Here is a 15,385-nt window from a genome sequence, read left to right on the forward strand (position 1 = left end):
ATAGAATTGTTACATCATCATGTATCTAGCACCAGAATCAGACGTGGTAGCTGTCCATATCTATGTATCAGCTCAGGCACTTTGCGATCATCAACAAATGCTCAAATTTATTAGGAAGAAGAAAAAATTTTAACTGTGTATAATAAGTTGTTCTAACTTTACACCCTCCATGTAATTGTGGAGTATACGCTTTGTGTGGTTCGAACCTTCTCGTTAGCCCTAAAGGTTCTGAGTTGCAGGTTTCTGTAAATTTTTACTCCAAGCACAGAAATCAATTACATTGTGTTGTTGTGTCACCAAGCAGATATTTGGAGGTTCCATCCAGAGGAATCCTGGTACAGAACAATGGATCTTTATAATAAGTTGTTTGTACTTATGTTTGTTCTCAGGGTGATTTTGTTTTAAGGTAATTATTTGATTACTTGTAACAAGTAGTTTGACTTAGTTCTTATATTCAATGCTTTCTTGTTTACTAATATATATATATATATATATGTTTATATATATCTATCTAAGTATCAGGGTTATTGTTGAAATGTTTTATAAGTTTGATATACGGTACTGGCTCTGTTGTTCTTTATATCAGTATGCTGGTATCATAGGTAAAGGAAGTTAAAACATAAAGTTATGTTAAAGGAGAGCTGTGTATGATAAAACAGTGGAGTTGTTACCATAAATATAATGACAATGTTTAACTTTTACAGTGGGGTTTATTCTCTATTTTGCTGAAATCTATTGAAATAAAACAGGATCTGGGTGAACATGTACAATGCAGTTTCTTTAACAGAAATAGAATAATAGTTATAGTTAGACAAGTTAACCAATAATCCTGTCACCTGAACACTTCTGTAACTAATGTATCTGTAACTATCTTATGACAGCCAGATTTTAAACCAGTGCAATTTAGGTTGGCTGTAAAGTACATCTGTTTTCATGTCCTGTGCATGTAATGTTTCTCTGTAGTAATATTCATTTACAGTGTTTGATTTTTTTCTTCAAGGTGATTTTTGTACCTTATTGTCCTCACAGAGGAGCTATGTATGGTATATGTTGATTTGTCTTTTTTATCCTGCACATAGGTGAAGATAACTGTGTTTAGTTTTGTACATTAAAAACACAACAAAGTCTGTGTTTCTTGATCTATGTCACTGAGGTTAAAGAAATATATCAACCCTTATGTCGCCTTGCCTGTCTCGGCCAGCCAAACAACCATGTAACATACAATATATTTTTAACCAGTCATTTACCATGATTTGTCTTTTAACAGGTTTTTATCCTTGTAGTCAGGGTTTTGTCTGTCTGGATCATGTAGAGAAGCCATACTTTTCTATGATAAGATGAAAACACGTTTTTTGTAATTATTATCTTGGTGTCAATCTACTTAATCCATGGTGAATTATTCAGATAATTTTAAGATGTTTTGAATGTAAAAATATCATACAGGATTAACTTTTATCATGTATGTTTCAAATAATGTTTTCAATTTTTATCATTCACCCTCAAGTAAGTAAACATTTATAGGTAACTAAGTTTGTGTAAACCCACCTTATACATCTGTAAAAGTACTTCATTGTTAACAGAACTCCCTTCATCTTAAAAATATATTTTTATTAATTGATGCAATCTAAGAAACATATATATATATATACAAACATTTTTCTCATTCATTGTTGAAACCCAACCAGTATAAAGAAACTCCTGTCATGCATTGTTGATGTCAAACAAATTTATACAAAAATACCATTTTCATTCATTGTTGAAACCCAACTGGCATATTAAAAAAAAAATTTTTTCTTTCATTTGTTGTTGATGTCTAGAACATTTATATAAAAACTATAATTTTTGCTCATTGTTAAAACCTGACAAACCTGTAAAGAAAAAAAAACAAAAAAACTTCTTCAGTTATTGTTGGAACCCAACAAACTTATATATAAGTATGCTCATTTATTGTTAACACCCAGTAACTTTGTAAGCAGCCATTGTTGAAATCCAGCAAACATATATATATATAAATATGCTCATTCAATATTGAAACCCAACAAACATGTATAAAAATCTCTTCAGTGATTGTTGAAACCCAACAAACATATATAAACCTCTTCAGTGATTGTTGAAACCCAACAAACATATATAAACCTCTTCAGTGATTGTTGAAACCCAACAAACATATATAAACCTCCTCGGAGATTGTTGAAACTCAACAAACATATATAAAAACCTCTTCAGAGATTGTTGAAACTCAACAAACATATATAAAAACCTCTTCAGTGATTGTTGAAACCCAACAAACATATATAAAAATCTCCTGAGTGATTGTTGAAACCTTCCAAACTTGTACAAAAGATTTCTTCCTCATATTATGGTAACCAAACAGATTTATGAAAACAAATACCATTCTTATTTATAGTATATTTCCTCCAGTTAGAGTATAAACCATATCTTAAATATTTAGCTACTTCATTGTTGTTGTTGCATATTTATTGTCAAGTGGTGTGAGAGTTAGCCAGAACTGGGGTATTGGGTATATTTTCCAAGTGCAGAATATCATACGATTGTTGATATTAAACTCGTAAATTATGTTATTGTTTCTTGTAGAGAACAAATACATATTTGCTGTGGGCATGTTCTTAGATTATCGGTACTTGAGTTTAATTTTTTTCTATTAAGTTATGCGCATAATAAAGTTTTTTAATCATAAGTTTGTATAATGGAAGTTATGATGTGTGGCTTGTTTGTTCATTCCACAATACTGATAAAAGAATGTTTGGTAATAACCTAGTTGGAACCCTCTTTATAACTTTACATGGTTTTAAGGATATAGAATTTTTTCTTATCATGTTGTGACTTAAGTATTTTTCTAATTATGTGTAGGTTAAAACATGTAACAATGGTATATATGTGTGTGTATGTATGTATATACCCCTACCCTAAACAAGAAGTTATACCTACTTTTATTGGCTTAATCATTCAATAGTTGCCTTCAACAGTTGCACAAGTTTTCCAAAAATGCAACTACCATGTTTCAAAAATTTTTGTTTATAGTTTCACAAAAGTACAACTGTTTTTTATATTTAGCAGAATGTTCCAACAGAGAAAATGTAAACACTTCATTTTCCAGGTTTTCTGATTTTATTATAAATTTTAAAGTTACTTATATTCATAAGTCTACTGAAAATGATAGTGTGTGATGGGGTGAAGAGTATACAATAACAGCTAGTTTTGTTTTTTGGAAAATTTAATACAGTTTTTGAGTGTTTAATATTTTAGTAGTTGTTGTCTTACTAATGTGTCTAAAATTATTCAATACACAATTTCTATTTTGTGTTTTATTCCAAATGCACATTATGTTCTGAGGCTACAAACTGTGTATGTTTTCTTAACAAATGGAACTTTGGTATCATCATAACTTTAGTTTCTTTACTGCATTGTCTTCTACAAAATTAAACACAGGAAGTGATTTGTCATAACAATTTACACTTGTCACTAAGTTAGGGTTTTAATTTAACTAAATAGTGGGAGCTGTAAGTATTGGTTGTATTTTGATAAAGTGTGTGACAATTCTCAGATTTCTAATTATTGATAAAAGATAAACTGGAATTATTGTTGTGTTTTACTCATTCTTAGGTACTGAATAATTATTGATTGTTAATTAATTATTTCTGTACTACACTTGTACAAGAATGGTGAATTTTAGATTTTCTGTTCTAATTATTGAAATAGAGTAATCGTACAAGAGCAAAATACTAAACTCTTTTAAATCAAACAAAGATTGTTCACAAATATTAATTTGAGTTAAAGTTTATATTACATTACAAAGTTAACTTTTAAAAAGTAAACCATTATGGTGTGGAAGCTTTTATTTACGTTTGTATTATTGTGAGATAAGTTGCAATGACACCTCATCAACTGAGAAGATAAACTAACTTCATGTAAGCGATGTCACTAGACATGAGTTTACTTTCATAGTTTACGATGGGTAGTGTTGGTTTCTTCCAATTTTTATGCACAGGTGTTGTCTAAATATGTAAAGGTTTTTATTAGTAGAGCTAAACTAGGTGATTTTAACATTTGTGATCTCAACAAAAAGAAGTACTTATGTTTTGTTTTTTATCTTGCTGTTTTTGGTATACTATATTAAAATTGATAGTTTGTTGCAAAACAATCTGTCTATGATATTTTAGAAAATGAATAATTTTGAACAGTTTGAAGATTTATTCTGTACAGTAATATACAGTAGCACGTAATATGATATTTGGATATTAAGTTTTGATTTGGTGTATTTGCTTTTCATTTGATTCCCAGTTTTGGAGGCCAGACAATATCACCAAACAAATGTGTTGTGACATTTTAAATATGTACTGTTTTATTGGTTGGTATACCTAAATCATTCTGAAAACTCAGCCAAAGTTCAATAACTAATATTAAAACTGACCTTAGCACTTGATATATTAGTGAGACAAAAATTGTGAAACACGTGTATTTATGGTTATTGTAGTTGGATTTATGTCTTGTCTACCTATTTCATTCAATTTATAAGTGAATACATTTCTCTCGTCAATAAAATGTAATTGAAAAATGACAGCGTGAGATAGGTGTGGGTTGATTTAGTACTGAAGATGTATGCTATCAAATTTATGTATTTATGACATAATATGCTTTATAGAATAGATAATATACACTGAGTTGAAACGTTTTTTTTTAAAGTCTGTGCTTTCAGATTCACTACCAGTTGAGATGAAGAGGGAGTGTGGTAATATGGAGATTTTTTTACACTAAGAAATATCAAAAATGGCTGACTCATCTCTTCCACCACCTAAATTAATGTTACACAAAATGTCACCATTTTGGATAACGTTCTTTTACCTCAAACAGTGTGTGTTGTCTTTGCATTAATCACAACATAATTATGTCAAAACTTAGTGGATTTCTGGTGTATGCTTCAGTTAGAGAAACAATATTGAAGATGTTGGATTCTGTGCATCATTGGAGACATCCATACCTTCCCAGTCCAGACTTTCTACATAAGATATTGTGAACCACCATTAGCCCATTGATTAGGATGATTCACTCACTATCTGCAGCTCAAAGAATTAAAACCCTTCTGTTGACCAACTGTCTACTGTCCTGTACTTGACTAGCTGTCTTCTGTCTTGTATATCAGTCAAAATGATTTGACTGCAAAACAGTTATTCACAATTTCACATTCAACATTTGTGACTTCCTTTGCAATATGGTCCAAAAACTACAAACCTGCTAGAACATTGCACCTGGGCATACTATTACAAAACGATTGACCAAAAACTACAAATCTGCTAGAACATTGCACCTGGGCATACTATTACAAAAAGATTGACCAAAACCTACAAATCCACTAGAGTATTGCACCTGGGCATACTATTACAAAACGATTCTCCAAAACTACAAATCCACCAGAGCATTGCACCTGGGCATACTATTACAAAAAGATTGTCCAAAAACTACAAACCTACTAGAACATTGCACCTGGACATACTATTACAAAAAGATTCTCCAAAAACTACAAATCCACCAGAGCATTGCACCTGGGCATACTATTACAAAAAGATTCTCCAAAAACTACAAATCCACCAGAGCATTGCACCTGGGCATACTATTACAAAAAGATTCTCCAAAAACTACAAATCCACTAGAGCATTGCACCTGGGCATATTATTACAAAAAGATTCTCCAAAAACTACAAATCCACCAGAGCATTGCACCTGAGCATACTATTACAAAAAGATTCTCCAAAAACTACAAATCCACTAGAGCATTGCATCTGGGCATACTATTACAAAAAAATTCTCCAAAAACTACAAATCCGCCAGAGCATTGCACCTAGGCATGTTGTTACAAGTAGATGGCCTGTTATCCCTACCATTGACCTTTATATTCAAGCTCAGTTGCATGAAACTAGTCTTGTATTGGATGAGTTGTTCAATCCATTGATCCACATGTACCTTGATGTCTTGATACTATCTCAAACTGTGATCTTTCTACTAAGTTACCTGTTCAGTAAAGACCTCTGTAGTCAATACTATGTACAAGTCCTTAATGGTGGCTTTGTAGGTTGTTCCTTGGTTTACTACACATCCTTCACTGGTTGCAGAATCATACCTCAAGCTTCTGTTTTTTGCAGTGTAATTGTACACAATTTCACCTGGTCAACATTAGTTTGAAACTAGGTAATACCACTACTGTACTGTATATACAACACTCACTTGTGTCCCTGAAGACCCTGGAATTACCTTCACAACAGCTTCCATTCTCTTCTTTCTCAAATTTACAAACAAATAGCTGATAACTGTAACATGTCCATCATTTCACTTTCAGTAGGTTCCTGTCTAGGTTGAACTTGGGACAAATGAGTTGACCACACTACACATAAATTAATTTTCATTGGTACTGTTAAGCCTGTGTTCATTCCATCTCTTGATGTGAAAACTGTTACTAAGGCAAGGCTTGTGTAAGATGACAAGTAGTTGGGATGCGATAGCTTTTCCAAATCAAGTCTAACATCAGTACCCTATTGTCTGGAAATGTTTTGACAAAGCTTTACAATGATCATGGTATTACCTAGCATTGTTAACAGTAGCAAAGGAGTGACGTACTTATGTGTGTTAGTTATATTAGTCAAACTACTGTTGTCTGTAATTTATGTCTGCCATTACTTTGATATATATTGGTGATAGTATTTTAGACAAATGTTACTTAATAGTACTTCTGGAGAGAGTCAGTGAAAATTAAAATATTGTCAAAATCACCATTGTTTTAGTTACGTATGTGAGCCTTTTTAAATCTACATAAATTTTAATTTTTATGGACAAATAGGAGTTTACATGACTATGAATGTTGTTGTCTTATTACCATAAGTTAACCAATGCATAACTGTGAATGTTGTTGTTATGGTTACTGTAAGTTAATCAATGTGTGACTGTTAATATTGTTGATATGTTATCATACGTTAACCAGCGTTTGATTGTTATTTCTCACAAGTCATCCAACATGTTTATCATCTTTTCTTCTGTCTGTCATTTCACCAGATTTGTTGCATGAGTTGGATTGCTGTCTTGCTAAATGATGAATCCTTTGCCAATAGGTCTCATTAGAGAAAAAAAATGAACTAACTGAAAATAGATTCTACCTTTCAGTTGTCAGAGTGATATCAGTTTCGTATTGGCCTCCAACCATTGACTGAGATGTCACCCACACTTGTATTGGATTGGTTCTTCAGCATGTTTTACTGTAGATCTTGTACTTCATCTGTGACATGACTCATCTTCCTGCCAACACACAACCTATTGTTTATTTTTGCCAAACCATTTAAAGTTGGGATTATCTGTAAATAGCGCTGTACTTCAGCTTTGCTTATTCTGTTGGTTCAAGCTTTATAGCCATTTTAGCTTGTTGGAGTTTGTTTTCTCTCTCTGTTACACAGTTATTTCTGGGCGGCTATATATCCATGGAGGCAACTTTGTTAATATGTATCTTATCTTGTATCATGTTTACAGCTGGATCTTTGGCAAAATCTCTACTGGATTGTTATGTATATGTAAAATACCATATCCTGAGTTATGGCAAATTGCTTTAGAAGAACGTGAACTCTCTACTACTGGACCACTTTAATTACAAATAATAATAAGATCACGTTTACAGGCAGATCCTAGTTGGATAAGACTATAAGTTGTTTATTTGCCAGTCCTACACCATTATGTGACTAAACAATTTCTACTTTATTTGGAGGCTTTTTTCACCTTCCGCCCTTATAATTCCATAAATAGAACCTCCGATTAAAAGAGTTTACTAATTCATAAGCTGACACCGTAGATAGTGGCAAGTAAGTTTACTCTAACCGTATGAAATGTCATATCATACTGGAATATGTAATTTTGACTCCATATTCTACTGGACTTATAATTTTGTCTCATTCTCTTGTACAGAATAACATTCACCAACTAAAACTTTGATTTCTACACGTTTGACATGGAACATTCTATCTTAGGAGTAAGGAAGACATCACCACAATACTACTGGGAATAGTATCACTTCTTGTGCCTTTTTTAGCCATCATGCTGGTATGGTAGTTTCTAATAGGTCAAGTAACAGCCAATCGCAATGAAAATTATCAGCACGTGACTGGTGCTGTCTATTTTTGTATAAAACTGACTATATGATTAGTAATACAAAGTTTATTTCTTCCTGCTGGTTACACATGATGGAAATATTCGTCACTTCCTTTGGAGTTTATTTTTCCAAGGTGTAAGTTTGGCCATTTTACTGGTGTTTGTATTATGTTCTCGATTAACACATTTCCTGCTACATTCGTTCAAGTTTCCATCGAATACGCCTATTTTTTCACTTTTTGAGTTTTGTTTTACTATTTATAATGATCTTTCGGCTGTGTTGTGCACTGTCCTGAAAGTTAACATAGACTAAACACAGTGAGGACGCTCATTGTCCATTGTTTAAGTATGAACAGAAATAACGAACAATAGAACATAAATAAAGTAACATGAAAAAGGTTTTTCACGAATACTTCGCGTAATAGGAAAAACAATAATGAATATAAATTGACAATTAATGTTGACAAGTCAGACCGCTGACCAAACTGCACGTACTCGAACTTTACCGTAACTAATAATAAGTACAGAAACGGAACACAGTGGTATTTTATAGTGTTCGTACACTTTAAAATATGAATATTTTTTCTGTAATAAATTATAAATCTAAAATTAAATTGGATCTCAGATATCGCTAATTATAAAGCTTCCTGGGTTCGTTCTCTCTCTCTCTCTCTCTCTCTCTTCACGACGGCTAGATGGTTAGGGCGCTCGACTCGTACGTAACCTGAGGGTTGCGGGTTCCAATTCCCATCACACCAAACATGCTCGCTCTTTTAGCCGTGGGGGCGTTATAAAATGACGGTCAATCCTACTATTCGTAGTTAAAAGAGTAATCCAAAAATTGGCGGTGGGTAGTAAAGACAGGGTTAGCTGCCTTCCCTCTAGTCTTACACTGCTAAATTAGGGACGGCTAGCACAGATAGCCCTCGAGTAGCTTTGTGCGAAATTCCAAAAACAACAACAAAAAAACATCAAAGTTTAAATACAAAATATACAGTATCAGGCAGGTTACTATGGGTGCAAAATGTAAACGAAATAACTTTTCTACAAACCGTTTAAAAGGAGACAAGTAATCTCCTACCATTTCTGTTTAAGTAAGCATTTGATAATTCACGAATTTAAATTACGCCTAATAAGTTAAAATTACGGTAACCACAGTGACTTCATGTATAAATAATGCACACCAATATATCTGAATTACATACTTAAAACAAGGTGTCCATATTTTCTAATCCAAATCTGGGAGTAAAAAAAAAAATATTGTACTCACCAGCAGAAATCCTTATTCTGACGACATATAAAAAAACTTGCAAACTTTTTATAATGATCTTTCGGCAAAGAAAGAGAAACATGACTGTGTTTTGCACTGTTCAAGTATATACTAAGAATGAAGATGACTTAAGAAGGTCGAATCGTTATTCTGTGCTTATTTTAATAAAAGTTGTGATAACAGTACCAGCCGTCTTGAGAATACAATTAAGACATTCTGTTCTGCAGTGATTCAACTGTCCCCAGATGGGGCAGTGGTAAATTTACAGAGTTACGACACTAAAATCAATGGATCGATTTCCGTAGTGGACACGGTAGGTAGTCCAACGTGGCCTTGCTCTAAAACAACCAATCAGCTACTTGATTTGCTGGCCTTCAAGGAACTTTCTTCAGAAGTATACATTTCAGATCTCTGAAGCAATCAGTGTGTTTTGCCCCACATGCATTTGTGTATTTTACGGCAGCATGGAAGAAAGACCTTGACACAGTTTGGGCGTGTCACAAACACCACGTCTTCTCACTAACACGTATGTAGTTTCATTTACACCAGTTCTTCTCCAGATCACAGAAGATGCCAAAAGAATCCACAACACAGAAATCCATTCCCTCTAACGATCTGAGAATAAATGCGAACCACAGTTCTGTACTTGAGTCTTTCAGTGTTTTTCAGAGAACTACTGAATACTTTGTTGTGACAAAAGACAAAACAATTGCTCGTAAAGGTGTTGTATCCCCTCTAAAGTCAATAACATTTAGTCATCTGACATTACTATATCCTAGTACACTTGTATTCTCGACCAACGTACTCACAAATAATTTTCAGTCTTTCGATGCGAACAATATAGACATGACTCTCAGCGTCTACCAGAATTGCGTCTGTTGGTGTTCGGAAGCAGTTGTAGACAATTTGATGTATTTACTTCTGTGTACACAACATGTCTGCGTAGATCGTCAAGCTTTGTATCATCTTCTGAAAATGGCAAAACATTGTTTTCAAGTCGATAGGTATTGATAATTTCTATTATCACTGACGCGGTAGGATCTGCTGTCTCTCTGCTTTGAGATTAATAAAATCCAGTAATTGTGATTGTATACAACAGACTTCCATTATAAGTCTTGAAATAGCGTACACAGACAGAAGTTTCATGATTTGATGTATCATCTGACAGTGATACATCCGGGTCGTTAATTAGTTCTTAATTGACTCTTGGAGTCAAGACATTTATAACTATCGCTTCACACTTTGTCCGTGCACGGAAACTTTGGAGTTGCTGTTGTTGTTTTTTTTACCTAAAGCTTTGTATATGTGTAACAGTATGGTATATGAAAAATTCTCTTGTACAACAATATTATATTTATTAGGTGTGTATGTTAAACTTTTTTAAAAGAAATCAGTGAAAATAAACTTGAACTGGCACGAGCTATTAGGCCAGCATTATGTTTACTGACATATCGATCTTCTTTTAGTGGTCTGGCATGGCCAAGTGGTTAAGGCACTCGACTGGTAATCCTAGGGTTTTGGGTTCGAATCCCTGTTGCACCAAACATGCTCGCCCTTCCACTCGTGGGGGCGTTATAAGGTGATAGTTAATTTCATTAGTCGGTAGTAAAAGAGTAGCCCAAGAGTTGGCAGTGGGTGGTGATGACTAGCTGCCTTCCCTCTAGTCTTAAACTGTTAAATTAGGGATGGCTAGCACAGAAAGCCTTCGTGTAGCTTTGCGCGAAATTCAAGCCAAACCATCTTCTTGTAAAAGATATTCTTCTTCTAGCGAATAATGAAAACACTAAATGGAATATTGAACGTAAGCACGTGTCTCTCTTACGGTTCGAAAATCTTGTTAAAGGTGGACAGTATAGCAACATTTCCATTTTTTCGACACATCTATTTTACCTCAAATCTTCTCCTGTGCGGTTTGACAGAAACCATTAAGCGTTGCACGGAATGCAGTCAACGTTGTAGCTATTTATAACTCAGAATCTGATGGACTGTGGTTTTAACACAAATAATGATAATAAAAAAACAAGTTATTTCTAGAATGATCTATGTGTATCGGAACACTGTTTGGAGCATTATTTGGCCTGGGACAGAGTACCGTATAGTCACCCTGGCTTAAAATATCAAATAAATGAAGTAGGAAAGAATACCACATTCTCTCTACAAATCACATCTTTTATTAGTTACTCAACATGGATATTAACATTATTTTTCTTTGAGTTCTTAACACCTGCAACCCTGCTAGTACAGCGGTAAGTTTACGGATTTACAACGCTAAAATCAGATATTCGATTCCCCTCGGTGGGCTAAGCAGATAGCCCGATGTTGCTTTGCTATAAAAAAAAAACACCAAACACCATCTTAACACCGAATTTTTAGGGTCTGGTGGTTAGAAAGCACAACTCCTAATCTGCTAGTCGCAGATTCGAATCCCATCACAAAAGATGTTCGCCCTCACAGTCTGAGGACTGTGAAAATGTGGCGGTCAGTATCATCGGGAAAAAGAATAACCCAAAAGCTGGTAGTGGATGGTGTTGGCTAGCTATCGCCCCTCTAGTTTACCATTGCTAAATTAGAAACGACTAGCCTTCCTGTAGCTTTGCGCTATATACAAACCTAATATTTATAAATTAGAGACTATAAATTGTGTTATAATTATCTAGCAACGTAGTAGTTAACATATCAAATCGTGCATCTTTTAATTCTTATTTCGCATCTTGTTGTCGCGCTTCTGTAATTTTCTTAACATATGATAAAAGATACATTAACCAAAATGTAATTAAACAGTTTTGAGAAATAAACGTCATATCTCTTTGTTTGCATAAAAGAAAGATATGACAATAAAATACCATATACTACATTATTTCAAAATTGACTTTCATTATTAATTTTTCCAAAAATATTTTTTGACAGCGTAGAGTACAACTAGCTGTACTTTCCCTCTACTGGTTGACGTTGGTTAACATATGGTGAGTGTTGTCATTTAGTTTTTGAAGTTTGCGAGACTGTTTAAAGAATGTTTGACCAACTACTGGGAAAAGCTTGGTAAATTAAAGTAAGTAAAATCTGATGAACAAAAGAAAAACTGTATTTTGGCAAAAAATAATTACAGTTCAGTCAGTAGATTTTAAAACCCAACAATGGGTGAAATTCGATTAAGAAATCTTCAGCAGAGTACATATCCAACTCTGTGATACAACAGAAAGTGTAGGCCTAATTATATTTTAGAATGTTCAAACATTCATGTTGTATTTGTTCGGGTCGTTGTACTTTCACCTTGATAATAACTCTTATTTTTCTTCTTAACTTAGTCAAAGTTAGCCGTACTTTGTATTTATCGGTAATATCTTTTCGTTTGAACATTCCTAAATAGCATTGCAAGCAATTGTTGCATGTTCTGGTATTTGAATAATAATTAATTCAAATTATTGAAATAATTATATTGATTAAATTTGAGCTTCAATATATTATGGTTATATTATATGAATAAATGTTATGTACATGTATATGTGTTTTTCTGAAGTTTTATACTACATATACTACGTCCCTGTAGCGCAGTGGATAGCGCGTTGGACTTCTAATCCAAAGGTCCCGGGTTCGACCCCCGGCAGGGATGAGTTAATAGTTATTTTGTAACTAAAAGAGCAAAATAAGTTCAATCTCCAACGTGTAAATCTTTTAAATTTCACGAAGTTAAGCCAAAACCCCATAGAATGAGTGGATAACTTAGTTTTCATAGCAACTACAACTGTGGTTAATGAAAACAACGTTGGCCATACTATACTTAACAAAAAAAAAAGTTGAATTAAAATAATTGTATTCCAACTAACTTTCAATGTGAAAAGTGATGATGATTTTCATCAACAAGTTTCTTGAAATTTGGTTTAATATCTATGTTCAATGAGCATCTTATCTTTGCTTCTAAATTTATGTCAGTGAGCCGAGATCTGTATCTAGACTTGAGAAAAGTTAGCGTAGAAAATGTTGACTCACACACCCATGTGAATCCAAATATGGAAAATAATTTTAAAATTGCTATCTTTAAATTTATAAGACTCTCATTTATCAGAATAGTGAGCCTCTTCCCTCTGATAGAACATTTTTATTTACATTTCATGTGTTCTACACTTTGCAGGGTAAGCATCTCGTCTTCAAATCTACACTTATCCAAACAAAAAAAAAAAAGATAATTTCCTTAATGAAAGTTCCTAAGTCAAATTGAAATGGATCATGCAAAAATTCAAATATGAATTTTAAATGTTTAAATTCGGAGAAACGTGATTCAAATGTTTGAGACAAATATTTGATCCAGTTTATATAGAGATCATCTTTAACATCAGAGAAATCATAGTCCTTATTATTTTCTAGAAAACTATTCAACTTTGCAAAATGTGTCAAATCATTCTTCTAGACTGTGATTGCTCGCTTATTAATTTACCTCTTTCCTGAAGCTTCGTATTCAAATTATTCAAGTGAACCATCATGTCCCACAGATAGTACAAATCACACTGTCGTGACAAAGTTTCAATTTCAGAGAATTTTTCAACCTTACCTTTTTCAACAAGATATTTGAGGAAGTAATGAAGTAAATCGTTCCAAGATTTTCATCTACTTAACTGGTTATCTTACGTTTACAAAATCAGAAAAATCATTAAAAGTTCAGTTACTGCTTTTTTTCAAAGACTCAACAAACTGTCGATGGATGAGAGAGCTTCCACTTCTGATATACATGATTTTTACCACAGTGTCCATCAAATTTTTCAATTCATCACTTTTAGATCTCTGAGTACATAAATTTTCCTGATGCAAAATACAATAGAAAGATGGCAGCGTAGACTTCATATTATTTTCAATTAAATGCTGCTTCAGAAGAGAAACAAATCCTAATTTTGTCCAAGATTGAATTTTTTTGACATTTCAATAAATATGTCAAAGATGTTTTTTCCACATGCTCGATCTTGTAATTCACAAAGGCCAAATATTTCTTCCCTCACTTGAAGATCTGAAGTTACATTTCGAATTACAAATATTAAGTGTGCGGTGTCACTAACACCTGTTGACTTATCTAGTGCTAATGAAAAATACAAACAGTCTTTTACTTGTTCAAACAACTGATTTTCTATGTCTTTCGCTAACTCTAGCATTCTGCGGACAATTGTTCTTCAACTTAATTGCAAATTATTTACCTTTTGAAGAGTATCATATTTTATTTTTGAATCATAATTCTCTAACAGAGTTTCAATGATTACAATCAATATTTCTTTTACTAGTTCAGCATCAGAAAATGATTTCTTTTCTTGAGCTAGAATCCAAGCTACTTTATAGCTAGTTAACGTAACTAGTTCTATCGATGATAAAAATCTTTTTAGGCCTCACTTTTGTTCATGAAGTTGTTCTTTCAGAGGGCTAATTTCATTCATACAATTTTTGCTATCAACTGGAAATTTTACATTAAATTCGTTGTAAAAATTGATAAAGTGTTGTTTAAGGTTGTATACTTTATTATTCCTGAAGACTTTGTTACACAAACAACACACTGGTTTATTATTTGCTTCAATCACTGCAAATTTCAACTTCCAACTTTCATTAAATTCTCGTTTCACGTTTTTCCAGTCACGCGCCATTTTCTTTTCGCCAGTAATGCCAGAATGAATTGTATTTATTTTCTAAGTGTTCACCATCATCTGGGTTCTTTTGTTTTCGAATTATCCACTTATCTATATTATGGGATTAAAAACAAAATATATTTAAACACTTGAAAGTTGCACAAGAAAAATATCTTTGCAAGCGCATGCAAAACAAAGCACACTCGATAACAAATATCTAAACCAATATGACGTTACAAAATGGGCGGAGTCTGTGACAGTGACGAAGTGCGCGACATTAACAATGACGTAAGGCAGTGCAGTTGCTGATTGCCAAATTTGCAATAAAAAATAAATTATGTAAAAAGTTGATTCCTAAACTTGAGCTGGCCACA

At 33.1% G+C, this 15,385-nt stretch overlaps 1 non-coding gene across 1 annotated transcript; it reads left to right on the plus strand.

The window, feature by feature from the left end:
- The first annotated feature begins 12,948 nt into the window (after positions 1 to 12,948).
- On the plus strand, positions 12,949 to 13,021 carry TRNAR-UCU (transfer RNA arginine (anticodon UCU)). The gene has a single exon. It is a non-coding gene; the product is annotated as a tRNA-Arg (tRNA).
- The last annotated feature ends 2,364 nt before the right edge of the window (positions 13,022 to 15,385 follow it).

The sequence above is a fragment of the Tachypleus tridentatus genome, chromosome 7 (assembly GCF_004210375.1).
Source record: "Tachypleus tridentatus isolate NWPU-2018 chromosome 7, ASM421037v1, whole genome shotgun sequence".
Classification (NCBI taxonomy): Eukaryota; Metazoa; Arthropoda; class Merostomata; order Xiphosura; family Limulidae; genus Tachypleus; species Tachypleus tridentatus.